Source organism: Mauremys mutica, chromosome 7, assembly GCF_020497125.1.
Source record: "Mauremys mutica isolate MM-2020 ecotype Southern chromosome 7, ASM2049712v1, whole genome shotgun sequence".
Classification (NCBI taxonomy): domain Eukaryota; kingdom Metazoa; phylum Chordata; order Testudines; family Geoemydidae; genus Mauremys; species Mauremys mutica.
Window position 1 is genome coordinate 35794603 of NC_059078.1, and position 27507 is coordinate 35822109.

The 27507-nt window shown below is 42.4% G+C and overlaps 1 long non-coding RNA gene across 7 annotated transcripts; it reads right to left on the reverse strand.

Annotated features, from left to right (window-relative positions):
• Positions 1–760: 760 nt before the first annotated feature.
• Positions 761–27507, reverse strand: LOC123374718. Of its 7 annotated transcripts, XR_006581174.1 has the most exons (9): positions 27415–27507; positions 26624–26713; positions 20736–20801; positions 18928–19087; positions 8930–9174; positions 6113–6213; positions 5840–5990; positions 2158–2255; positions 761–931 (listed from the first exon to the last, which is right to left on the reverse strand). It is a non-coding gene; the product is annotated as an uncharacterized LOC123374718 (long non-coding RNA). The 7 variants fall into 7 exon arrangements; XR_006581173.1 differs by lacking the exon at positions 8930–9174; XR_006581178.1 differs by lacking the exons at positions 18928–19087; positions 20736–20801.

Genomic DNA, 27507 nt, shown 5'->3' on the forward strand with positions numbered 1-27507 from the left:
CTTCAGTGGAATTTGAACAAGTGCTTAAGTGTACCAGGGGTAAATTTGGAATTTTCAAAAATGCAGGAGCTTTTATACACTATGTCTCTGTTTATAAAAGCAGGCAGCAAAGAGTTTTAAGACATTTGGCATGAAAAAAAATGATACCTGTTGGAATAAGATAGAAATCCATGATAGATCTTTCTTTATTGTTTATTATCATTATTCACAACACTTGAAAATTAGACAAGAATAAATTAAATGGAGCCATATAATTCCATGATAATTGGAAGGAAGTTACTTTTCCATGTACCGAATGGATTTTTTTAGTGCATTGCAATTACAGTAGCATTTTTTTCTTTTAGCAAGGAAAAGTTACTCACTGTAGATAGTTACCTCAGTATTTGCAACACTTCTGTGGTTTCCTCATTCTTACTACAGCATAGGAAGTAATTACTGGGGTAACATTGTTGACTTATCTAAGGCAATTGGCAAGTTCCTGTGGATCGCAACTGCATGCAGACTGTGTGCTTAGTGTTACAAAGGGGTTAATACAATGTGTGTGAGAGCTTGTTGTTTGTTTTTAATGGCATTGGCAGAGCACTCACCTAGAGCCTTAGCAACAATGTCCCTCCACAATTAAATATTTTTGTTTGTACCATGATGCTCTGTGTGTGCACGACCACGTGTGTGTGGTGGCCTCCAGATGGAGATTACTGGAGGCCACTATATGGCCCAGAAAATCATGACAAGCACTGAAAGTTGCATAATGCTTCTTTGAACTAACATTGTTTTATTGCTGCAGTGATTTTGAAAGGGATGATGTTGGTTTTATTTTTTTTTCCACTTGACTTAAGTTAGACAAAAGGACAACAATAGGGCAATGAAATTGTTCCAGAAGCCATGACAAGTTGATGGTTTAGATCAGCTTTAGATGTGCTGAATGAAGTGGCTGCATAGAAAAAGAAAGAAAATTAAAATGAACCCAAAATGATTAGTGGGCTTGTTTAATAAATCTAAAACTAGTGTAGTCTGAGTGTTTATCACCAGTTTTTGTTATTAAAAAAAACCCAGTTACAGGTGAATTAATTTATATTTACAGCAATTTAAATTTTAATAGGCAGGAGCACTGTGTGCGCAGCTTACACTGTGCATTTACTCAAAGGAGCAGCACAGAATGTGTGGAGGTTTATGGTTTGCATGAAGTGGCAGCAGGGGGCTTTAAATGGCCTGTGGCTTTGTCTTTATTGCCCCCAAAGGAGAGTGTTGATTGGGGGATAACTAATGCAAGTTATCTATCTTGCTGTACAGTCCTATACACCTATAGTTTCACCATGAGGTCAGCCACAGGTTGGCATGTAGGGCTGATCTTGCCTAGCTACTTCATGGTGAACACTACAGGGACCTTGTGTCCATTAGGAGTTTATAGCAGGATTGCACTGCACATTAGTTGCCCTATTGTAAAAGACCAGCTTTTTTTTACAGTGAACACATTTCTGCAGAATGCTCCTGTGTCTCCACACCTCTACCCCCATGGCAGCATCCTTCTCAACATTGTCCCCTCCTCCACTCTCCAAAGCATTCCAGAGAAGAAAATCCACATGCAAAACATGCCTTTGTGCTGGAAACTGGCTGTCACGATTATAGGGCTCGTTTTCATTTAGACGCAGAGCTGTGCAGGGCTATGAGCAGCACTACACTCTTACCACTTGAGTGAGGCCTTCTAGATCACTTCTCTCCTGCCCAGGGCCGACGAGGGGGGGTGAGGGGAGGAGCCGGTACAAATTACCGGGGCCCGGCGGTCTGGAAGGGGGCCCGGGGCCCGGCTTTCCCGGCTTCGTCAGCCCTGTTTAGCCAGTCCGCCCTTGCTGGGGTGCACAAAAAATTGTTTTCACCAGGGCCCAAACCCGCTTTTGGCGGCCCTGCCTGCTGCTACACTGGTGCATTGAGCCAGAGGACAGCACTGGTGCAGTGCGTCTGAACTAGAGCTGGGTGAAAACATTTTTTGACTAATACTTTATTTGACCAAAAATGCAGGTTGGGTCAACTTGAAACTATTTAAATTTGACATGAATAGTTTGGGCCATTTACTCAATAGCTGGAGGGGGCGATAGTGCTATCACGGACACCTTAACCCATAGCACCAAGGTTAGGGTGGTTACCTAGAAGGTTCAATACCTGCTCTACTCCTGAAGCACTGGGATACTGAAATAGCCATGTAGTTTGAATGACTCCATTTTCAGAGGGCATCGTTAATGAGGCTGAAAAAGAAAGATCTGACATGGCATTAGGATAGGGTTGCCAACTTTCTAATCCCACAAAACTGAACACCCTAGCTCCACTCCTTCCCCGAGGCCATCGCCCCTTCCCCAAGGCCCTGTACCCTACTCATTACATTTCCCCCTCCCTTGGTGGCTCACTTTCACTGGGCTAGGGCTTTGTGGTGCGGGAGGGGGTGAGGGCTCTAACTGGTGGTGTGGGCTCCAGGGTGGGGCCAGAAATGAGGGGTTCGGAGTGCAAGAGGGGGCTCTGGGCTGGGGCAGGAGGTTGGAGTGTGAAAGGGGGTGTGGGCTCCAGGCTGGGGGTGGGGCAGAGGGGTTCAGGGTGTGGGAAGGGGTTCAGGAGGGTGAGGGTTCCATCTGGCGGTGCAGGCTCTGGGGTGAGGCCAGGGATAAGGGGTTTGGGGTGCAGGAGGGGGCTCTGGGTTGGGGGGCTCAGGGCTGGGGCAGGGGGTTGGGGCACGGGCTTACCTGCAGCAGCTCCCAGTCAGTAATGAAGTGGTGGTGGTGGGGGGGCTAAGGCAGGCTTCCTGCCTGTCCTGGCTCCACAGACCATGCTGCACCCCAGAAGTGGCTAGCAGGTCTGGCTCCTAGGTAGAGGTGCGGCGGGCGGCTCTGCACTGCATTGCTCTCACCCGCAGGCATCGCCCCCAGCTCTCATTGGCCATGGTTCCTGGCCAGTGGGAGTGCAGAGCCAGTGCTTGGGGCAGTGGCAGCATGCAGAGACCTGTGGTCCCCCCACCTAGGAGCCAGACCTGCTGGCCACTTTCAGGGTGCAGTGCAGTGCCAGGACAGGTAGGGACTAGCCTGCCTTAGCTCCGCAGCACCACCAACCAGACTTTTAATGGCCTGGTCGGCGGTGCTGACTGGAGCTGACAGGGTCCCTTTGCGACCGGGTGTTCCGGTTGAAAATCGGACACCTGGTGACCCTACTTAGGAAGGGCAGTGCCCTATTTGCCAGAGGCCCATGCTTCCTCATTCTTCATTGGATTAGGCAGCCACTATCAGATCAATGAGGGATGAGACTGCATCCAAGGACCAGGGCAATGCTGCCTCAGGCCATCTCAGAAAGAACAGTGAATGTTCTACCTATCCCTACTCCTCTGTAAGTGGTATAGCTAGTACTGTTCTGATTGGAAGGGAAGATGTATTGTTGATTACCCAGCTGTATTTGCAGGGAATCACTTGAGTAATGCAAGAGATGCATTTTCCTGACAGGGCATAGGCTTTTGGCAACCTATGGGAGGATTTGTTTCCCCTCTAGACCTTTAGGCTGGCAGGGTAGGGAAGAGAGGGAAAAAACGTTTGTAACTAATATTAACTGCAGTACCGTTGAATGGTAATTTTGCTTTGTACTTTTTGCTCTGCTGGCAAACACACAAGCCCTCTGGGGATGGTTTGTCTTGAAGCTTTTTGGTAGGTTATTTGTAATGAGGTCATTCCCCTGCATGCTATTTACATAGGCAATGACAATCACTCATGGAAGGAAGCATTCATTATTGCAATAGTATGGCCCATGCCAATGAAATCTGCTGCCTCCGTTAATCACCCCATATATCACAAGAAATGCCCTCTGTCTCTTTCTGTTCAGAGTTCAGATCAGTCATATAAACATTAAAGGAGCAGGTTATCCTAATTACATGCTGTTTAAAAGCTGGGGAGATGACTTGGAATTTGCTGTTCTTTGAACCTTAGAATTACTCTGCTAATCAATATAATCTGTGTCTTTTTATGGCCAGGAAAGAGTTCAATCTTTTCAGCTGCATCTGGAGTACAAATACTCAGCCACTTGAGTACCGCAACAGTCTTTTAAAGTGAATAGGTCTTGCTGTTACAGGGAACAAGCCAATATGACTATGAGATGTACGCTTTAGCCATAGCTCTTATTATGCAAGAGCTAGGTATTATTGTTTATGACTATGTCTATCTAGGAAACAACGATACACAAGTGCACTACTTATACAGTACAATATATTCTCCTTACATTGTGAGGAAGGATCTGTGTCCTGGGCAGAATATTAGAGTCAAATTATTGATCAGGAACCCTTGATCTATGCAGCACAGCTAAACCAAGCTCTTGCCCATGGCAAAATTCTCTCTACCCCGTCCCCGCCCACCCGGTCCCGTCCAATCTTCCTCATTATCTATTTATCTTCAGTTTTCAGTGAGCCACATTTTTTTACATGACAAATCCATAGCTGCATGATAGACATCACTGGAGGTTTTGGCAGCTGGTAAGGGGCAATTTGGGCTTTCAGCATCAGATGACAAGGGAATTCCATTTGTTCATCTTCCCTTCCTTACCCTTGCATACTCTTGCCAGCTGCTTCACTGCATCCTGTCCCAATATTGGCCACTCCCTCCTCCAACGGTGGGAGAAGCGGCTCAATGTTTTTGCTAAAGTACGGTAGTCAGCAGTGAAAAAACAAATAGTGACCTATAACTTAGCCTCATTAGGCTTCAGCGCCTACACCCCGTTTGAGATGAAATGGGGGAAGGTAATGCATACTACTTTCAAAGCTGTTATTTCAGGTTGTTGGCAGACTTGAGGAAATACTACAGTGTTAGCTGAGAGTCACTTAGCAGGTTATCTTTGTAGCTGTAAGGATTAGAGGCTTTTTTACTTCTTAAAATATAAGCCTATTTCTGGAATACATTTAATCAGTGGATTTTAAAAGGAAGGACATTTATACAGCCACAAAATCACATTATACATGGGGCCCTAATCTTGGCATTGTGAACTATAACAGCTAAAGTCAGCGGTTATTAATTTAAACCTATAGTTCATGTTAAAATCCAGCATTTAACATCTCTCCGACTCCTTCAGTAAGCTGTTTAAATGCTTGAACTTTCAAAACTGTTCCTAAATTATATATATATTTTTCCATTTCAAGGTTGCCTTTATGAAGCTATCTTTTTATGCAAGACTATTAACAGTGGCCTTGTTATCACTTGGCTAGCAGGTATGAGACTTTTGGCTACCCAGAGAAAGTTCAGAATCATGGTCTGAAGAACAGGCAGAGCAAGGTTCCTGTTTCAGACGGGAAATCAGAAGACAGAGGATAGCCAACTGAAAATTGTCTTTTTTCCTACGTCTTTATTGCATTGGGCTGGGTTGCAGGCAGGCACGAGAAGATTCCAGTGTAATTTTCAACATAGTTTTAGGCCAAATGCTGAGTGTCTTTTATGTATGTAAACCCAGGAGACAGTCAACATGGAGAGTCAGCCCTCTGAAAAAAGATTTACACCAAAACAGCATTCACTTTCAAGACATGCTTTCTAATTATGAGTCTGCAAAACATTTCATTGGACATGAGAGCAGGAGATCAGACACTCCTGTGCTCATCTGCACATGCAAATTTAATAACTGTAGGTTAAAATTTTGTTTTCCCTGGAAGGCGACTTCATTGCATGCTATTCGTACGCTTTGAAGTTGTTTCAATTAACATGGATTCTGGTTACAAAAAGGATAATAAGTATTGAGGTCCCTTTGTGTCTCAAGTTCTTTTGACTTTTCACATACATGAAAACATGATTCTGGAAACATATAAACAATCTTTTGTACAAACTGAAAGTCTCACCTTAAACTGGAAATCTGAATCACCTGCATTTCACTGCAGTTGGGTCTCCAGTCTCAGTCAGACTACCACTGGAAAACTCTTCATAAGCCCATAAATAAATCTACTATTTTGCTTGACTTGCACAACTTCCTCCAGGTAAAATCCTGGACTTCTGCTTACAAGAAGATTGTGAGGAACAATGATTTACCAGATGATCTGAGACCTTTACTTTTAGACTATACACTCTCTTATTTATTATATATTTGTACAGAACCTAGCACAATATGACCTTACCTAATTTAGGCTTCTAGACACTGCTCCAATGCAAGTAAAACTAACGTCTTGCTGTGGTCCTTAGTTATTTATTAATGCTTGCTTGTGGCTACAGACTTACACTTAAAAAAAAAAGAAAGAACCGATAACATCAGCAAGTCATATTACTGTAAACTTATCCATGTTTAGTTTGATTTAAACTATTTTAAACATGTGTATATTTCACTGTACATCTTTTAACACATGATATATGCTTACACTGTGTATGATTGTCTAAAGGTACAATTATCTCTGAATATACATGTACAGTTAAGAAAGGATTTTTTTACAAGAAAAAAGAAATCTAACACTCCACAATAAAACTATTTTAGAAAAAAATGACAGATAAGAACTGAAGGATGAAAGCACGTAAGATGAAAGCAAACAGGGAGAATACACATACGAATTGCATAGCTGGGGGGAGGGGCTGTTTGGACTTGTTCTGCAGTTCAGAGCTACTTTACAATGTTGTTTTAACCCACTTTCCCACACTTTGTTCATTTCTTTTTCAGTGCTGATAACACCCAAACTGCAGTAGAATTTTTATTTTCTTTGGATGATTTGTTTCTACTTATTTTGCGTTTATATAACAGACATATTTATGGCTATAAGGCTTGGACTGTACATGCGTTGGTAACTACTGGGAGGTGCTGAGCACCCCAACTCCTATTGACAAATGGTTCTATATTAACTTACAGAAAAAATGCTGCTCGCACTGCCAGAATGTACTGGGTTTTGAAATGTATTCTAAGTATTTATAGAACACACCCACTGGGGATATTTGGTAATGTACTAACACCCAAACTTCTCACCTATGTAGAGGTACATGGGTAGATGTCTTGAACCTTTTAAAGTGGATGTTAAAGTTCACTATGCACTGTGTAGGTACTTGGGTGCTCAGATAAGTGTTGTTATAGCAGAAGTATGAGAAATGCTTAATTAATTTAGTTCTTCCTTTTGCCTATGATGACATCCTATCTACTCTCTAGAAGGTTCCTTGCTTCTCTGAATTTGTCTTCATTATCACAGTTTGTGGTTGGTTTTCTTAACCTGTGAGCTCTATAGCTGATGTCAGCCACTGTGCGTATTAGGTTACATTCCCATTTTTCTGCTAAGGACTATGTTTGGCTATTATAATTGCTTCCACTATTTTCTAAAGTAAGGAGGCTTGGATTCTCCAAATAGTTCTTTAAGAAGTATAATGAGAAAGGTATTGCCACGAGTATTGTGTGTCACAAGCACATCCCCATAATATGTTTGTCAGATGCATTTCAGTTAGTGTCCTGTTTAAAAATGTACCACTGTGCACCCCAAGGACTTCACCTTCCTTCCTTTCACAGCTGCCATAGATTGGAATTTCTGCCAGGGGGACTGTGGCCTGCAGAATTTCTGATGGTTCATAAAATGCCAGTGGGTAATGTCATGTATCTTTTGTCCTGGGAGAAAAGGGATGTTGTTTCTAGTTTATTCAGATGCCTGCTCTGATGCTGCCAAATTGTTTTCTTCTGGTGTAGATCCTGCCTAAAGCCCCAAGCACTGGAGAGATCCATAAGAGAAATTCCAGCCCCAGAAGGTGGCCACAACCTCCTCTAGGTTGAGGGATTCCTTGCATCGCCTGAGCAACCTCCTCTGGTGGGACTCCCGCAGAGCTCCAGCCACAGCATAGAGATAATCAGAGAATCATAGAAATGTAGGGCTGGAAAGGAGTTTGAGAGGTTATCTAGTCCAGCCCCTCATGCTGACACAGGACCAAGTATACCTAGACCATCGTGACAGGTATTTGTCTAACCTGTTCTTAACAACCTCCAATAGTGTGTGTGGGGGGATGTCCCACAACCTCCCTACATAGCCTATTCTAGTGCTTAACTATCATTATAGTTAGAAAGCTTTCCCTAATATTTAACATAAATCTCCCTTGCTACAGATTAAGCTGATTTCTTGTCCTGTTTTCAGTTAACATGAAGAACAATTGATTACCATTCTCTTTATAGGAGCCTTTGGCATATTTGAAAATAGTTATCAGGTCCCTTTCAGTCTACTTTACTTAAGACTAAACATATCCATTTTTTTAACCTTTCCACATAGGTCAGGTTTTCTAAACCTTTTATCATTTTTGTTGTTCTCCTTTGGATTCTCTTCAATTTCTCCATATCTTTCACAGCGTGGTGCCCAAAACTGGACTCCATCTGAGACCTCATCAGGTCAGTATGGTGGGACAATTATCTCCTGTGTCTTACACATGACATAGCTGTTAATATACCCCAACAAATCAGTCTTTTTTTGCATCTCCGTCACGTTGTTGGGATATACTCAATTTGTGATCACTATAACCCCCAGATCCTTTTCTGCAGTACTACTGCCTACCTTTGCATTTTGTATTTGTGCATTTGATTTTTTCCTTCCTAAAAGTAGTGCTCTACATTTGTCCTTATTGAATTTCATCTTGTTGATTTCAGACCAATTCTCCAATTGGTCAGGGTCCTTTGAATTCTAATCCTGTCCTCCAAAATGCTTGCAATCCCTCCTAGCTTGGTGTCATTCATATATTTTATAAACATGTTTTCCATTACGTTATCCAAGTAATTAAAGAAAATGTTGAATAATAAAAGCAGGCCTACTGGCTCCCTCCAGCCAACTGGGCCGGGCAGCCAATCGGGCAGCCTTACCACATACCATGTCAACTCATTAATCTGCCTGGAGGCTGGGCTGGCTAGTCCTCAGGCTCATCTGAAGCTGTCAAGGAAGTCCTAATGCTCCTGGATGCTATATAGATGACTCCTATCCCTGCAGATCCCTTACCTGCTTCCCGAAGGACATCATCAACAGACACCTCTCACATTGGGTGGTTCCTCCTCCCTGGCTTTCTTCAGCAGAGACATGCAGGCCACATTCCTAGCAAGTGAAGCCCAGGACCTGCCTAGAGCCTCCAGGGTCAGGATGCTTGTCTGGTGAGGGCTCCCACAGGTGCAGGCAGAGGAAAAGCTAGCAGTGGTGTGGGAGACGCATTGTTTCCTTCCCATTGTGGGTTCTTCCTTGCAGAGTACCTTGGAGTTGAAAGAAAAAAAACTACCTCCCTGCCTTCCTTTGTTGGTGAACTCAGCTGGCTTATTCCCTTTGACTCCAGCTGCCTTCATTTCACCAGTCCTTAATTCCCTTCCAGAAACCCTACGGTAGGGCAGACGGTGTCAGTATAGGAACAGATTATGTAACTAAACCCAAATGGCAAGAAGAGGCTTGTCTTTGCTTTAGCCAAAGCTGGAGTGCCCATTACTCTGTTCAGTTGTAAGGATCACCTCCTTTTCACAGGCTCTTCCCCTCCCTCCCCCCGCAACCCCACGTAGAGCTTTCCAAAACTGTTAATGAAGATCATGTCTCATTCAAGTATAGGAAATAGTTCCTAGGACACGTACCTACAGCAGGCAAGGTGGAATGGTTGACAGTTGGCCTAGAATGGAAGCCTTTGTCACAAGTTAATATCAGACATAATGGACTTTGTTCTCTTCTCACTTACAATGCTTAGACACCAGCCGTTTCACTGACTTCAGTGGAGTTATTCCTGAGGGAAGGACCAGGACAAGCTAATTCACTTGTGATGGTTGGGCCTGTAAGCTTTGATGAAGGCATCTTAGCCAAAGTGTTGGCAATTCTCTGCTCTGTATATAAAGCCTGACATCAAATGAAGATAAGTCTGAGTATGTGAGGAGAAGCTTCCTGTCTAAAGCTATTTAAGTACTTGTGGCCTCTTGAATGTCCATCTCACACACAGCCAGAGATGTTTTGGAAGGTAAAAAACCCTAAAGTATTATTATGATGTTACTTTAAAGAAGACTTTGTTGGAAAAAACCCTCTGCAGGAGCCAGTCTCAGCCTATAACAGGGGTAGGCAACCTATGGCACTTGTGCCGAAGGCGGCACGCGAGCTGATTTTCAGTGGCACTCACACTGCCTGGGTCCTGGCCACTGGTCCAGGGGCCTCTGCATTTTAATTTAATTTTAAATGAAGCTTCTTAAACATTTTAAAAACCTTATTTACTTTACATATAACAATAGTTTAGTTATATATTATAGACTTATAGGAAGAGACCTTCTAAAAATGTTAAAATGTATTACTGGCACATGAAACCTTAAATTAGAGTGAATAAATGAAGACTCGCCCACCACTTCTGAAAGGTTGCTGACCCCTGGCCTATAATATGTAGTGATGGTTTTGCATTTATGAATATTGCAGATAATCCTTCCCCCCCCCACCCTCTTCTGTGCAGTTTCAACTGCTATAATTGCCAATTGTTTCGAGGTACCAGATAAAATCCTGTCACATGTTCTGAAACAGAGCCAACCAGAATGTGCCATTTGCCAGGGACACGTCTGCAGAATGAAAATGAACATTGCTCTCTGTTGCTCTTCTTAGGCAAGGTACTGACTGAGCTTCCCAGATCCAAACCACCTTTTACTATGACCAAGGAGGCTGCTCTCAATATTCTGGAAATATCCTTTTTTCAGAAAGGAATTTAGTGCTGACAAAAGATGCCTGTTTGACGCTGAAACCCTCGAGTCACAAATCTGGCACAGTGCAAAGCGAGGCATTGAAGCCCAGAAAAGAAGCCTAAGGGTTATAGGCCAGCTTTGAATAGCTAAACATAGTGGGTCAAATTCCTCCCTGGTGTGACACCTACTGAAGTCAGTGGAATTTCACCAGCGATTAATTCAGTCCCTTCTGTTTCTTTCTCTCTGGTCAAAGTTTTACCTCATTAAACCTTCAGACCATGCTGTCCTTACGCAATATAAGGAGTTATGAATTCTAAGTAGCAAACACCTCCACATCAAGAGGTGATGGTTTGAAGTTGATCCCTTGGAAGTTTTTTTGCCTTTTTTTTTTTAAAGGCAAAGTTACAATAAAATGTTAAAAGCAACAAAGAGTCCTGTGGCACCTTATAGACTAACAAATGTATTGGAGCATGAACTTTCGTGGGTGAATACCCATGTACCTGCATCTGACGAAGTGGGTATTCACCCACGAAAGCTTATGCTCCGATACATTTGTTAGTCTATAAGGTGCCACAGGACTCTTCGTTGCTTTTTACAGATCCAGACTAACACGGCTACCCCTCTGATAATAAAATGTTAAAATACTACATCGTAAAGGCAATGGACATAGGAAGCTGCCTGCTTACTGAGGAGGAGAATTCCATGATGACTTAACCAGGCTGACCTTCACTTGACTGTATTGAAGCAGAGACAGGGTACATCTTGTACATCATTGCAAACTTCCACCACTTTATAGCCCTTTGGTGGGGTCCTCTGAGATTCTTCCTTTTCCTCTCAATGTTCCCTGGACACTCAGATGCCATGTGGCTACTTCCCATCTGGCTAAGGGAGGGGAAGTCACACCTGAGGGAGGCAAGCTGCTGCCTCCTGGTGTGTCCCTGCTTCTCACTGCTCCCAGTTGCTGGCTAGCAGGAGCAAGACCCAAGCTCAGATACCCCAGGTAGCCATGCAGTGAGGGGCTATTAGATTCCCAGGCCCTTTAAAGCTTTTTTAAATGCTAGTTTATGTGAACCCTTTTGGAACATTTGGGGGATGTGTTGCATGAGCAAAACATTTGCTCTTTTAGTGTCAGTTTGCTCAGTTTTGCCTTAAATATTTAATAGGGTTTGTCAGATGTGAAAATGTATTGATAGGCTGAGTGAAGCAGCCTTGGGCAGTGTGGGTCTCTTTAGGGAAACCTTCTGAGTGAGCCTCTCTTCTAGTCCCTCAGTGCTACACCAACCACATGTTGATTACAGCTCTGGCTACCTGCTGCTTTGTATCTCACTTGTCCGTTATCTTAGGAGCTGATCCAAAGCCCACTGAAGTCAATGGGCAGCTTTTCAAACTACTTACTTGGATCGGGTCCTTAGACTACAAGATCTCTGGGGCAAAGACTCTATCTCCTGCATGGTCTGCACAGTTCTAGGGACACAATCAACGCTCATTGAATAAACAATACAAGAGCTGCTAGTATGAAAGCCACATACGTGTACAAAACTACTTTGGGCTTTCAGGAACACTTAACCAGTGAAAGCAACACCTGGATAAATGGCCAAAGAGGAATGGAGTGTGCAGACAAGAGTGGGTGTTTCATATTTGGACTTATCAAGACAGAACCAACAGTTGTATGTGGGTGGGGAAATTCATTGAAAGATGCTTAGCTGGCCACCGTTTAATATTATTTGTATGTTCCTGGAGTATCTACAGGCATCTATACAGAGTACGAATGTACTTAAGACTTTGGTTTATTTTGTGACCCTTCTTTTGCACAGAATTTGCTACTTAAATGGCAGCACATGTACTAACCCAATACAAATATCTGCTTTGATTAGAAAATAGAACTGTGTTTTTGTCTGGGAGAGTCGCTCCCCATGGAGTCAAGTATCAGAGGGGTAGCGATGTTGGACTGGATCTGTAAAAGGCAGCAAAGAGTCCTGTCGCACCTTATAGACTAATAGATGTATTGGTGCATAAGCTTTCGTGGGTGAATACTCATTTCGTCAGACTCTTTGTTGCTTTTCCCCATGGAGTGCAGTTCTTGTTGCCATTATGATAACTCTTTCCATGTGTTATAATTATTCTAGAATGTCCCCTGCCCCTTAGAGAAAAAAATAAAGGAAATGCACTGTTTGCCTAGAAAGCAACAGGCTTCGTGAGCCAGTCTTCCTAATAATCTATTTTCCTCTCTTGTTTCTGTTTCCCTTTGTTTTCCCCCCTTCTCTCTAACCATTTAAAGCTGGCTGAAGATTGAAACAAAGCTAACAAGTAGAAGCTGGAGAGGTTCCTCTTAGTTATATTCATGGGAGGCAGTTTCAGCAGCAGCCCAATTCTCCAATGTGACCTGGAAGCATGGGGTAATTTGCTTTCTTTATGGAGCTATAACTCTGAAATTACAGCTCTGAGAAACAAGATCTGAACCAACTAGATGTTTTGTGCTTTTTGGTTTTGGGGATATAGACTAACATAAATGAAGGGGAAAGACTTCATGGCAGAGAAAACTCATCATCCAACAAATCATGCAGAGAGGTGGGGAAGCAAGGGAAAGGGAATTTGTGGGTGCATCTGGAATGCAGGTTTGGGGCCACCGTTGCTTCTTAACCCTCAATTTTGTAGGGCCTCGTAAATGATTTTTTTGTGGTGCATGAGCACTCACTCTGTCTTTTATTAATCTCTTCATTTGTTTTTGAAAACATCTTGTTGTAATGAGTTTGCCAGCTGTCATCTCTCCTAGTAAACAACTATGACTCCATTAACCCAAGCAACTAGACACTATGTTTTACAGAGAATGTGCCTATTTGGTTGTATCTAGGAAACCAAAGTTCAAATTCAAAGGAACTACAGACTCTTTATATAATCTATTTCTATATAACGTTTTCTTCCTAAAAGAAACAGTTTTCCAGACAGTTACCCATTAGTCAACAAATCAGAGCAATTCTACAAGCAGCAATGCTACAAATCTTTCAGCAATATCTTTTCAGTCATGGAATAATTCCCACAAGCTAGTGCAAGGTTACACCTAACATATTTCTTTTAGTTTTTAAAATATCTACAGCAGAGTGATCTTGTTTGGCTGCTTGAAATCACCTATCAAAAGCAATTTGGTGACTTAGTGCCTCTGCGTGGTTCCAGTACTTTTGAAAAAGAAAGTAAAAATGTTAACCTTTTTTGTATAATAAATTAGAATTTTTAAATCTGTAAAATTTGAACTAAAATCTGCCTTCTGATTTTCCTGTTTACCTCCTACCCCCTTGATATGGTAGGGAAGAAAGGAATTTGGTGCTTTTGTTGAGGTGGGATCGGGATGAAGGACTGGCTTGTGGATAAAATATGGGGCTGAGAGTTAGATCTAGATTCTACTCCAGGCTCTGCCACAGACTTCACATGTGACACTGGGAAAGATACTTAATCTCTTTGTGGTCTAGTTTCCATATCTGTAAAATGGGCATCAAAACTTTCAACCACAGAGGGTTGTTGTAATGGTTAATTTATTAATGTTCTTGCAGATCCTTGGAAGGAAGGATACAAAGTAGTATATTTTATTAACAATGGGCAGAACAAGCATAATTCTGGCCCCTGAATTACAACACTGAACTGTATTCCTTAGTCTACCAATGATTAATGTTACTGATTTCTCTGTATTTTATTTCAGTTGGATTTGTTTTGTATTTTTCTCTTGCTTTCATCCTTCAGATAAAATCCTGAAAAGTCTCTTCACATTATAATTTTATTGTACTTAATAGCAAGGCATCAGTGACATTTTCTTAACAGCAAAGTCTTGACTTGTCACATGAAAAAGCAGTGACTCCATTTGATTAAAATGCTGGATACTCTGTTCTTTCAGGTACAGTAAACTTATCGTTAGTAATGCACTGAGGCATCTCAAATAAATTATTCAGATCGGTTGGCTTTTACCAGTCTGTTTTCTGAATATGTTGCTTAAAGACAATACAGAGCAAATCACAGTTATAATATGGTTTGGCTAATAACTCACATACTCACTTGGATGAATTACAAATTCTGGTTTTGAAAAAGTATAGTAAAATAGTGTTTTTTTTCTTTTAATTGGGGTCTAGATTTCTGATCAGAGCATAGAGAAATCTACCTTGGGGACCATTATTTATTCCTTAAAGATGCTCAACTCAGGGCAGGTCTACACTAAGAATGGGGGTCGAACTAGGGTACGCAAATTCAGCTACGTGAATAGCGTAGCTGAATTCGAACTACCCTAGTTCGAACTACGTACCCGTCCAGACGCCGCGGAACCGAACTCCGCGGCTCCAAGGTCGACTCTGCTAACTCCAGCTGCCGAGGTGGAGTACCGGAGTTCGAACTAGCGCTTCCGGAGTTCGAACTATCGCGTCTAGATCAGACGCGATAGTTCGAACTCCGGAAAGTCGAACTCACCGCGTCGACCCGCGCGGTAAGTGTAGACTAGCCCTCAGACTCCGCCCTCCTCCCCCATCATATGTATTGATGAGGCCTTTTTAGCACAGCAGCTTACCTCATTTCACATGATAAATGACAGGAAATATTTGCTCTATTTTTCTTTTCTAAAACTCTTTTGGAAATGCACTGTATTAGCCTCAGAAATATCATAGTGAAACCAATCCTATTAAACATTGAGACACTTTCATAAATGAGAGAAATTAAACCCGCCTCAGATATTCTGGCTAGAAAGAGGAAGAGGGGAAAACAATTTTCTACATTCTTCAGGCCTGACTCTGCAATTGTCCTATATTAGGCTGTGTCTACATTATGGAGATTATGCTGGCATTGCTATATTGGCGTAGCTATACTGGCATAACCCCACAGTGTCAATACAGCTGCACTAATGGAAGAGTTTTTTCTGTCACGGCATGTCTACATTTTAAACACTACAGCAGCAGCTGTGTCACTGTGGTACTTCACTGTAGACACTCACTATGGCAATGGGAGGGGTTCTCCCATTGCCGTACTTAATCCACCTCCCCAAGAGGCGGTAGCATTGTTGATGGAAGAATTCTTCTCATGACGTAGCACTGTCCCCATGGGGGTTAGGTTGGCATAGCTACTTCTCTCAGGGGTATGGATTTTTTTCATCCTATGTAAATTTTCAGTGTAGACAAAGCACCAGGAACCCTAAATGAGCCTTCAGTGGGAATTGTGGGTACTCAGCAGCTCTAGGAATCATGCCCAGTGACACATGGCACAACAATAGAATTGGACCTCTCAGATTACCAGCTCCCATTCCACAAGGTATTTAAGTACATGCCAATTTCAAATATGTGGAGTCCCCATGAATGGAGCCTTTGAGCTTGCTGCCTCCAAAAGCATGTCCAAATCCTTCAGGTTGTTCCCAGTGCTCAGGCTGGCTGTGGCAGGGCTAGGAAGAAGTTCTGAGCTGGAAGAGCATTCCAGGTAGTGATGTGCACTTTGATCTAGAATTCTGAACTGCCACAGCTGATGACACGGATGAGTAGGGTTGACCTACCTAACCAGATGTTCTTGTGTTAGCCCTACTTCTGTTCAAAAGCTCCGTTATGGTCTCTACCCAGTTTTCACTGAACTCAGTGGAAAGACTCACTTTGACTTCAGTGGAAGTTGAATTAGACCTCAGCTACAGATATTCTGAAGCAAAATATGGTGCTCTGTGCACTCATTTGCAGATGATTACCCAGAATTCTCTTAACAGAGCTCTTAACAATGCAGTTGTCTAGGCTCCTGAAACAAAGTTCACATTTGATTTTGGATGCAAAGGTTTGTTCTTAGGTTTTTGGTTTTTTGGCAGGAAGGGGGGTTTGAGTCAGAATTGTAAAAGGCTTCCCAACTCTTACTCACTTCACCTATGTCTAACTTTTAAAAATTATAATAGGAACTAAAAATAAAGGTAACATTTGCAAAACCTGAACAGGACAGAAGAGAAATCTCCATACCAGAGAATTTTAATACTATAAAATTTAGTCAGGCAATGCTCTTGGATAAGACAAAAAATGTATCATGGAAAAACAGCCAAAACGTTTTTTAAAAAATGGCCTACATTCATTCGTAAATGCAGAAAGGACAAGATGGAAAGTACTGAGTGGAGGCATAAATCCATTTTAGCTAATAGCAGCTTTTATTGAGGAATACAATCTGTGTTTGAATATACTATGTGTCTGAGCCAGTTTAAAGTGGGGATGGGGGAAACAGTTCTGATTACAAGAATGAACAGCCAAGTCCTCTGAAATTAAAAACAAACATGGTGTGGGCTTACATTTTTACTTAGTGTTATTTAGCCATTTTTGTGATTCCCTTCAGGAGTGGAAGTGGGGAAATACAGCACAAGGGGTTTCTAGCTATTGGATCTAAACGGACAGACAGCCTTGTGGTGAAGGAAAGTCAAGAAGCCTTTGTGAGGGCATTACTGCAAACACTTGTGCCAAGATTCTCAGCTAGTATAAACTGGTGTAGTTCCATTGACTCCAAAGGAGCTACACTAATTTACTCTAACTGAGAATTTGTCTGTTTGGATGTTTTTTCCTAGATCAAGCTTAACTTCAACAGTCTAATTAACAAATTGCACTAGGGAACTGTCAATGATATTTCTTTTGCAACCTTCCTAAATTCAATGAGCCTTAAAATACAATCTTTACAAGTACAGGGACATGGGGAAATTTTCAAAAACACTGACGTGATTGAGGAGCCCAAGTCCAATTAACAAAAGCGACTTAAGCATCTAAGAGACTTGGGCTCCTCGATCACTTAGCAGCATTTGAAAATTTTATCCATGGACACTTTTTTGCACATCCAGATCAAAGAAGGAGCAGGCATCAGCAACTGTAAGGAGATGACAGTGGGCACAAAGGTAAGATTATGTAGATTTTTTTCCAGGCTTTCATGCTGGCACAGACACATTCGATATAAATGCTGAGAATTTCGTATGAGTGTGTGAAGTATATTGGGCACAATCCTAAGTGGGATGTGGAGTAACCAAGAAAGGAGTTAAATTGATCTGCTTGTAGAGTGGAGGGGTTTAGCAAGAGAAGATTCAATAAGATTATCATTGGATATGAAAGTCTTTGATTAGACAGTGAGGCCTTCTGCTCGGGAGGGGAATACCTGCAGAAGGCTACGTCAGGCGGTGCAGTGAGAGAGAGTCTTTACAACTCACCTGGATATTCTTGTTTGAGTGTTATGATACTAGTGGTAGCATCTGGTTTGTATTTGTATCAAATGGTACTAGTTTGCATCCACAGACACTTTTTAACTGAGGCAGCTCAGTAGCAAAGTAAAAGGGCCTGTGGGTCTTGAACCTAGTCCTCTAGCTTCTTGGGTAGTCTGTACTTCCTGGCCATGAATGGGCAGCCCACCCAGAACTAGTGGAAGTGAAGGGCTAGCAGAATTCTCACCTCTCCCAGAGGCACTGTCCCTCAGGATCCTGAATGGGGATGATGACGGGCCCCACTGATTGGGGACTGAAGGAAGCACAGGAAGTTGTTTGAGCAACTGAGGGACTTCCTGACTGGCTGCTGCAGTGGATCTGATTCTTGCTTGATACATGGTTCCTGATTCTGGATCTGACCCCTGGCCTGGTCTGTGTCTCTGTCTCACCACCCCTGCCTAGACCACTAGGTCAGACCGCCCATGTCCCAGGCCTGACACAAGGTATAAATAAACTCACTGACTGTTCTTGTAAATCCACATGGTTTCGTTACACAGAGCATTGTGGGCTACCCATTTGGATATAGCCTCAGAGAGCAGGAGACAGTGGCAACCCACCGCTCATCAGGCAGAGAGCCAAGTTTTGGTGGGCTGGGAATTAATCGTAATAACAATAAAAGAAGAGCTTGAATTCTAACTCCATTGTCTCCAGATTTTGTATCATTCAATGGCTATGGTAGTCAGGTTGCAATGTGGGAACTTGAGGTGATGAAATAGGAATGCCTGTACCTACTGAGCAAGAGTTCAGAGCTGTTCATATATTGTTATATGCTGAGAAGACTGGCAGTGGGTCACTTTGCCCTTTTACTGTAATGAGCCAAGACTATTAGTTGGAGAGCTGAAATTATGCCAGTTTTAGTTTTTCACTTTCATGCTCCTTCTCTGAAAGAAACATGCTAATCCCAAATCCTGTTTTAAACAGCCTTTTGTACTATATTTACAAAAAAAATACCCAAGTTATGGAAATCATTCTGCAGCCTGCTTTGAAGACTGCTCCTTGAGTGTCAACTTCCAATCTGATTGTGTTTTATACTTTAAAGGATCCCAAATAAGTTGACCAACTATGGTTCTTGTCCTGAAATCCTTACTCACGTGGATATTCCTTATGGCAATGGTTCTATTAAATTCAGTAGAACTTGGCATGTGAGGGCAGCTCCACTGATGAAGGGCTGCAGGATCAAGTCTTCTCTTGAGAAGAATTGCTTCTCTCACGATTAAAATGTGGCCATTTCTGGTGCAGAACACAGCAGGGCTGGAACAGTGAAAATTTCACTGTAGTTATGAACATAAAATGATTAATCTGACAGCAAAGGGAGTTTAGGATGGGCAGCAAGGACCCCATGTACTGGAAAAGCAAAAAAAAGCCACATATTTAATATTTGCTATTTTTTATATTTCATTTCAGAGCTCGATTTTCATCAGTGAAGTGCCCCAAAAATTCTTCATGCTGTGGCTGTGGCACTGGTTTGGATTTGATGTCGATGTGACCCACTGTGTGGTAGTAGTGGCCCCTAGAAGTGGATTCTGCCAAGCTAGGCAGTGGAATGGAGATTTGGGGGTTAAATCTCAGCAGCAATTTTTCAGAGCGCTGAGAGTTGCTTCCCTAGCTGAGTCTGCACTGAGAATTTTCAGAAATGGTCCTGCTCTTGGTCTAGTATGGGTATAGCAGCTCCAGCAGTATTAGCAATGGTGGAAGGAGCCGAGCAGGCATTTTCATCTCTGTGTTACCTAGCCCTTCACAGAAGTTAGAATACCTGTGCCCAGTCTATGCTACACTTCCACTGTGGCTAGTACTGGTGGAGGTGCACCATGGGAGAATTGCTAATGAGTCTTACAGTAGACACAGACTCTAAGCCCAGGGTCATTGGGGGAGCCCTCACCCCAATATAATAATAGCAGATATACCAATCTCCTAGAACTGGAAGGGACCTCAAAATGTCATCGAGTCCAGTCCCCTGCCTTCACTAGCAGGACCAATTTTTGCCCCAGTTCCCTAAGTGGCCCCCTCAAGGATTGAACTCACAACCCTGGATTTAGCAGGCCAATGCTCAAATCACTGAGCTATCCCTCCTCCCAATATAGGCTTAGACCTATAGAAAGAGACATGGGTCCTCTCAGGGGCTTGGAGCAGCCAGAGCTTTGCTGACTAGAAGCCAGGATGAAAATATCTGGAGATAAAACAGCTACCCTGTTCTCATAGTTTTGTAGCATCTACAGACTGTTAGGGTGCTTGAAGGGAATGTGGCCAGCGGCTCTGTTGGCTTGTTGTTATGATTCACCATGGGGAGGGAAAGTATGTAAATCTGAGACCCTGGAAAGAGTCTGCTTTATGTGGGACTCCTGCTCAATTTCTGTGTAGCTCCATGAGCCCTGGCCCTGTCACATACATTAAAGTACTGGTAACACTTTCTCTTTTCCCATATCCCTGTGTTGGTATGGTGGCAGCTCCATTGTACTGCAATACATTTCCCATATCATAAAAGTCCTAGAAATGTAGGGCTGGAAGGGACCACAGGAGGTCAGCTAGTCCCCCCTATGCTGAGGCAGGATTAAGTAGACCTGGACCATCCCTGATAGGTATTTGTCTAACCTGGTCTTAAAATCCTCCAGTGACATGGGTTCCACAATCTCCCTAGGTAACCTGTTCCAGGGCTTAGCTATCTTTAGAGTTACAAAGAATTTCCTAATATCCAACCTAAATCTTCTTTGCTGCAAACTATGCTGATTCCTTCTTATCCTACCCTCAGTGGACACAGAAAACAATTGATCACAATCCTCTATAACACCCTGTTACATACTTGAAGACTATTTATGTCCTCTCTTACTCTTACCTTCACTAGACTAAACCTCCCCAATTTTTTCAACATTTTCTCATATGTCACATTTTCTAAACTTCTCACCATTTTTGTTGCTGTCCTCTAGACTCTCTCCAATTTTTTCACATCATCCTGTAACCTCCCATGCCCCTGCAGCAAAAAATATGCTTCCATTATCTACCAAAATACATTACAAATGGAAAGCAAGTTGCTCCCTTACAATGTAACCTTGCCTAAATGTTCCGGTTTGATTGTATACTGTGAATAACCTTCCCTCCATAGATCTAATCCATAACTTTGTTTTGTATGGACACCTGTGCCAAAGGAGCACCTATCTTTTACTCTAGGCACTGCTTGACAATTCTTAAATATGCAGCTATGAAATGGAGCACCCCAGAAACTTCCTTCCCTTCAGCCACAAATTAGCAAATTCACAGCAGTCCACAATAACCCTGAAGCTTTTAAAATCTTTTTAAATCTTTAATAGAAGATCTTCAGGAGTTTATTGTCCATATGAGGCACAAGCGTAAATCCCCTTAGTAGAAATGGCCATGTAGGAAATAGAAGATATTTAATAGTTTTTAAAATTTACTGTGTAGCTAAACACTGAAAATGAAACATCCAAAGTGAGTGGAGAGCTTTCCATTTTCCGAGGTAAAAGAGTAAAGGAGATTTGCCTTTCCACAGAACCACCTGTCACATGTTTCATGTTGAATTGAATTGTGTCTAATGCGCCTTTTGTATAAGGATCAAAAATACTATGTGAAAATTGAGGTTAACAGTTTCTTGCTGCTTGAGGCCATAGAAGTCCAAAGGCTAACAGTACAAGAACCATATATCTTTACTGTCTGATTAAATTAAACCCTCTCCCAGCCTATTTCCTTGTCCTTCACAGGGCCACCCTCATCCTCTAGTGATCTGCCAGGGTCCCCTTCTCAGTTTCATATTGCCTCCTGTGGTATCACCGTGAACCAGTCCTGTTCTACCCATACACCAGATACTCCTATTATATTTAGTGTGAGCTTTTGACATATAAAGAATTCAGAACCGGGCTCTTAATGATGGAAACCTTAGGCAGTGGGACAATAATTAGGAAGGTAAGTGGCCATGTGAGCTAACACTGGCATGAATGATCAATAGTAAAGGTAACATCATTATCACGTGCTTGCAGGAGAAGGGCTTGTGGAATTACTCTAACAATATAAATCTGAAAATATGATCAGCTTTTTATATTTATTAAGCAATTAATACATTGTTGTTAGCAGCCAATGTAAGAAGGCATTATGAATGTGCAAAGTAGTAATATAGTTGTAGACCTTCGTGAATTACTAAACCTGAAAATCATTGCAAGTGTGGTATTAGTGCTACTGTTTTATCAAGACTTAATATGTGTTCCCTGGTCCAGTTTTAAGTGGGACAAATGTCTATCAAATCTTGCCACTTCCTTTTGAGCTGGGTGTCTTGCTAATGCAAATAACAAGCTGTTATTGATGCATAAGAACAGTGACCCATAAAATGTCCCCCCTTACCCCGTTGCAACCCAGCTATATGAACTCATTGTTGTCCTTTGACTGTTGTATTTTAACTATTAAGTCCTATTTTAGTCATTTCCTGTGCCCTTTTGTGGAGCACTTAATTAAAAGTTAATTCTTCCAAAATATCTAATGAAGCATTGCGTGTAGTTTGTTTATATCATGAGCAGTTGGGAATCATATATAATATAACAGTACAACTGCTAACAGCAGGCTGAGCACACTAGAAAATTCAGACTTTTTTTTCTGGACATGATGAACAGATCTTGAAGCTGTCCCTGAGGAAGTTCTATTTGATCTTAAAAGCAGCCAAAGAGATTAGCCTCGGTGCAGCTAAAGGACTCATTTGAATTATACATGTGAGTTTGCATTTTGCTGTTATTAAATGAAAACTAGATAATTTAAGCAATCTGTAGTAAAATAGACCCTTACCCAATTCCTGCTTTCTCTTGTTCTGCAGCAATTAGTTTTTATACATGTGAATATGCCTGCCTGCCTTGTACACAAACGATTTCTTGATATTTAGTGGTTGAGACCAGAGGCTACATTTATATCTCACAGAATTCTTGCTCAGCCTTCATATTAAGGGTACATTTACAAATAGCTTATAAAGGCTTAACAGATGTTATATAAGCATGTTACGGACATAAGGAGTATGTGTTAGAGATGGTTATAAGCACATCTGTAGAAAGTGTTATAAATGGACTAGGTTATAAGCAACATTTTGACCTGTTAGACTTTAACAATAAAATAATTTATTAAAACATCTATTACATTTAGTAATTTAACCCTTAATGAACAGTTTATAAATGTACCCTTAATAAAAAGTGTGGCCACATTTTTACAGAGCCTATTGCTGTTGTATGTAGGTGTGTTATGTGACTTATAGAAACTATGAGCTCCGCTAAGTGAAGTGTGCTGGAGCGGCACAAGTATAGTGATGTGTATCAGTATGAGAGGATGTCTGTCCTGTGAAGGTCTTTCTAAGTTAGTGTTGGAACATGGAATTCAGTAGAGAACAGGGAATAAGGCTGTGATATGCTGTCTCAAGGTTTTCCGGTGTCGGAGATGGGCTGCTGCAGTAGGTACCCACTGTAGTTTCTTCATCTGCTTCTTATGCACAGAGCATGTAGAGACAATTGCAGCACAAAGGCATTAAGTGCTGTGTCAAGACCATTGGCTGAGAAGACTGGAAAGCATCGCCTCCTTGCTGGAGCAAGGAACTCTTAGTGCATGATCTAGCAGCGCTGAGTTCAGCGTAATCCCAAGACTCTTAACCAGCTGAGGGCGGTTGTCCTGCAGATAGAGTGAGATAGTGCTGTTCTCTGCCAATCCATTTTCCAAACAGAATCACCTCATTCCCCTGGGGTTTAGTTTGAGACAGCTGTTCTTCATCTGCTTTTTGGGGGCAAGGACTGTGGTTTTGTTCTGTATTTGTACAGCATCTAGCACCAAGGGGCAATGGTCCGTGAGTAGGGCTCCTAGGCACTACAGTAACAAATAAAGTTAAGTGGGAGACAGCACTGTCTGCCTGAAATGAAAAGGGCACCTGTCATCACCATGTGACTGGTATCACAACCCACGTTGTCTTTGGCAGCACCTAAAGGTTGTACATGTAATTAAATAGAGCAGTGACTGGCCTGAGCATTAAGGAGCTCTACATGTCAGAGCTCTGGGAAAGAAGAGTTCCCTATTGATAGGAATAAGCATAGCCAGCTTAGCATGAATCCTCTTTACAGACTATGTCCTCCCAACACTGTCAGAAAGCATGCAATGTGAAAACATGCACCAAAAATTCCTCTCCGACAGGGTGATGTAAAAAGCACTTGAGCATTCCATCAGCTAACTCCCAGGTGAATTTGTGATGCTAGTCCCTGTCAGCGAATGTGGTTTCATAAACAGGTAAGGTCCAAACAAGGAAAGGGCAGAAAACACATCTGGCTCCTGAAGATACCCAGCAGATTGTGCATAACCCTGGTTAGTAACCCCTGTCACGCTAGGAAAAAGGCAATGCCGGGCAGCAGGGATTAGCTCTGTCAGGCATAAAGATGTAAGAGTGTGCAATAAGGAAGAGGTGTGTAAATTACTGTGCACAGCTCCCCAGAAAGGCAGGTTACATGGAACAGGAGCAGGATATATTGGGGTGGTGTAGGGGTCATGGATGTCTGGCACAAGTACAGATTGTGGTAGTACTGAACTCTCAGCTAGTATAAATCAGCTGCTGCCACCACCACTACTCTGAACTGTAACATCAGAGCACCGTACCCCACCCTTCTATTGCTCTGTTATCTCATGTGACATATTACTGTTTTGAGGGCAGAACAAGTCAGACAGAAGCACCTTAGCTCCAGAATGTAAAAGATAGAATTGAACTGTGTGCCGCACCACTGATGACAAATACTAAACAAAGCAACAGAAAACCTACATCCAAGAGGATATAGTAATTGTCCTTTGTGAGGAGAATTGATCACAATCCAGAGGCCCATTATGTGCTAACTCAAAGCTCAGCGGTGAACAGCGTGCATCCAAAACCAAGCAAGTTCAGATGGATTCAGTGCCTGTGCTAACCCACTGGGAGTCCTACACAGGAATATTTCCCCCCCCCCCCCCAACACATACTAATATTTAATAGGTGGCCCCTTGAGCTGCTTGGGCAATTTCCCTTGTCAGCATGAAACTGGTTTATTTCAAACATGTAATGTTCTCTCATAAGTGATTCATAGGCTGCCATCTAGCCCAGGGCACAGGCTTAATTAACCCAGAGTACGCAAGATACAAGCAACTGACTTCACTTCTACTTTTCGTATAAACATCTGTGCAACATAGCATATATTTTATGTCAATGGAGTTATTTGTCTACTGCACATTATGGAGAGAAGCAAAGGAGTGACAATTTCAGACAAACGTGAGGGAAAACTCATGGAAAGAGGGGAGCCAAGGCTATTTTGCCTCCTTTTCCTCTTTGCAGAAGTTCCACTCCCTACCCCCAATACTAATATATGTCTAGGGCTTCATGGGAAACCAGGGGATGTAGGTGGATAAAGAAGGGGAGCCATCTCAGGAGTTGTTACACCACACAGCTTGATCCTCTAGAGAAAACTTTAATTTCCTGCTACAGTTGACCACAGAACTTGGTATTAAATTAACAATGCACAGTCATGGACTGAAAACCAGCAGTGACATGGCTACAGACCAGCTTTAATGTAATGAGGAGCTCAGACGTGTGTATGGATGGGCAGATACTCTGTATGGATGCCCTAAGATCTGCAAGGCTTCGGTCAAGATTCATAACTGATTCTAGTGTGTGGCTTTGCTTCCATCCCTTTTTCACCCAAAGGGAGACTGTGTTGAGCTCTGCGACCGTTCCACCGGATACTCTTTGTGGCTTTTTTTTTTACTTTCACAGGCCTTTTCCACTGGGCCTGAGAATTGTGGAAATAATTTCTACTTCTTTTTTCCCTTTGTGTAAATGCTGGAGTTTGGGAAAGATGAGAGTCTGACAGCCCTAGAAAGTGACATCCTTTTTACCCCTAGAACAAGTGCAGCATAGTCAGTAACACCTGCCCAAGTTCTGCAACACCACCCCAACTCCACCTTGTAGTCATCTCTAGGGTTATTTAGTCCTTGGAATCTCCACTGAGATTGATCCCGATGGTAGGTTTTAGGGTGCCATGGCCACAACAGACTCATTTCTAATGAGGCACTAAACAGCTGGTAACAACGCGTGGTTACTGCTCATCTTGGCTGCATTTGAACTAGTTATCTAGGGGAGAAAAGCACTGTAGTCTAACTTGTTACCAATCCTGAGGCATCAAGCAACCTAGTAAAAAAATACCTTTTAATGTGTCGCCTTCATTCCTCAGTTATCAAAGGATGCCTGGTCCGACTGACTGTTTTATGAATGTTATTCGGACACTTTTTTTGGTGTAGTTTATATTTGTAATAATAATATTTTTTCATCACCATGTTTTGCCCTTGTTTTATTTCTCTCCTGACTCCGGAGATATAAAACATTCCCTGGAAGGCAGAATGTCATTTTTATCTCTAGGCTTAAATTGTTTGCCTGTGTTTTGACTACTATGGAGAGTTATCATTTTAAACCAACAATGCAAGTCTGTCCTATGCTGAACCTCCCACCGCTCGATGCTAACAAAAGTGAAGCTGTTGTTCTTGTCACAAAAAATCATTATGCAGTGCTCCCAATAGTTCACTTTTGGCAATAAGCAAGCAGCAGTCTCCCTACAAGTTCCTTGTGTCACAGAGTGATATTTTTCAGTGTTTGCTTTATCCAGAGGAACTTTCATGGCGGGAGGTATCTCTCAAATGTCATTCACTTTGCACAGACAGCCAATAACCTTTCCCTTGTTTTTCATATTTTCCCTTGACACATTTGCTAACTATTGGACATATTTGCATTTAATAATTATATTTGGCACTTACTGAGCATCTGTCATCCAAGAATCTTTCCTTTGTGAGTGGCCAAGCTCTTTGAGAACATCAGCTGGAAGGTGTGAGAGCCGTCTGAAAGCACTTTACAAACATTAATTAAACATGGCAACCCCCTGGTTTGGTAGTTAAACATCTTAGAGCCCGGCACTTGAGCTGGAGGTATCGTTCCTGGCTCAGGCAGATGGACGGGCCCTAGCTGGGATAGAGCTAGCACACTGAAAATGGAAGTGTAGTTGCAGCAGCACAGATGGCGGGAGAGGCTAGCTGCCCCAAGTACAAACCCATCTGGGATCCTAGGTAAGTACTCAGGCGGCTAGCCCATCCTGCCGCCCAGGCCTCTGTGGCTACACTGCTTTTTCTCACACATACTAACTCGATCAAAGCTAGCACGCGTCCATCTACCTGAGCTGGAAATTACACCTCCACCTTGCGTGTAGAAGTACCCTGAGATTCAGAGGGGTATAAATGTCTTCATGAAGGTCACCTAGCAATCCAGTGGCAACCGAGCACAGGAGTCCTGACTAGAGCTTGTTGGAAAAGGGGTGGGTAGGTTTGTTTTTCCACAGAAAATGTCAATGATTTTTTGTGTGTGGAAAAATCAAAAGATATTTTGATTCTGAAACACTGTTGTGGTGCCTCATGCTCCATTTAGGTAAGGCCCTCTGGTCTGGTGACATATCACATGATCTCCCTTTTTGGTGGGGAGAGGTGCTGCATTGTGGCAGTCCCATGGTCTTATTCTTATGCTCAGTCTAGTCACTGGACATAAAGCCTTACCTTACCTTTTAAACTCAGTTTGTTCCTCCTTCTCCCAGCTTTCCCTTCAAACCGGATCTTGTTGTAAAGTCAACATTCTGTGACATCACCTCTATTTC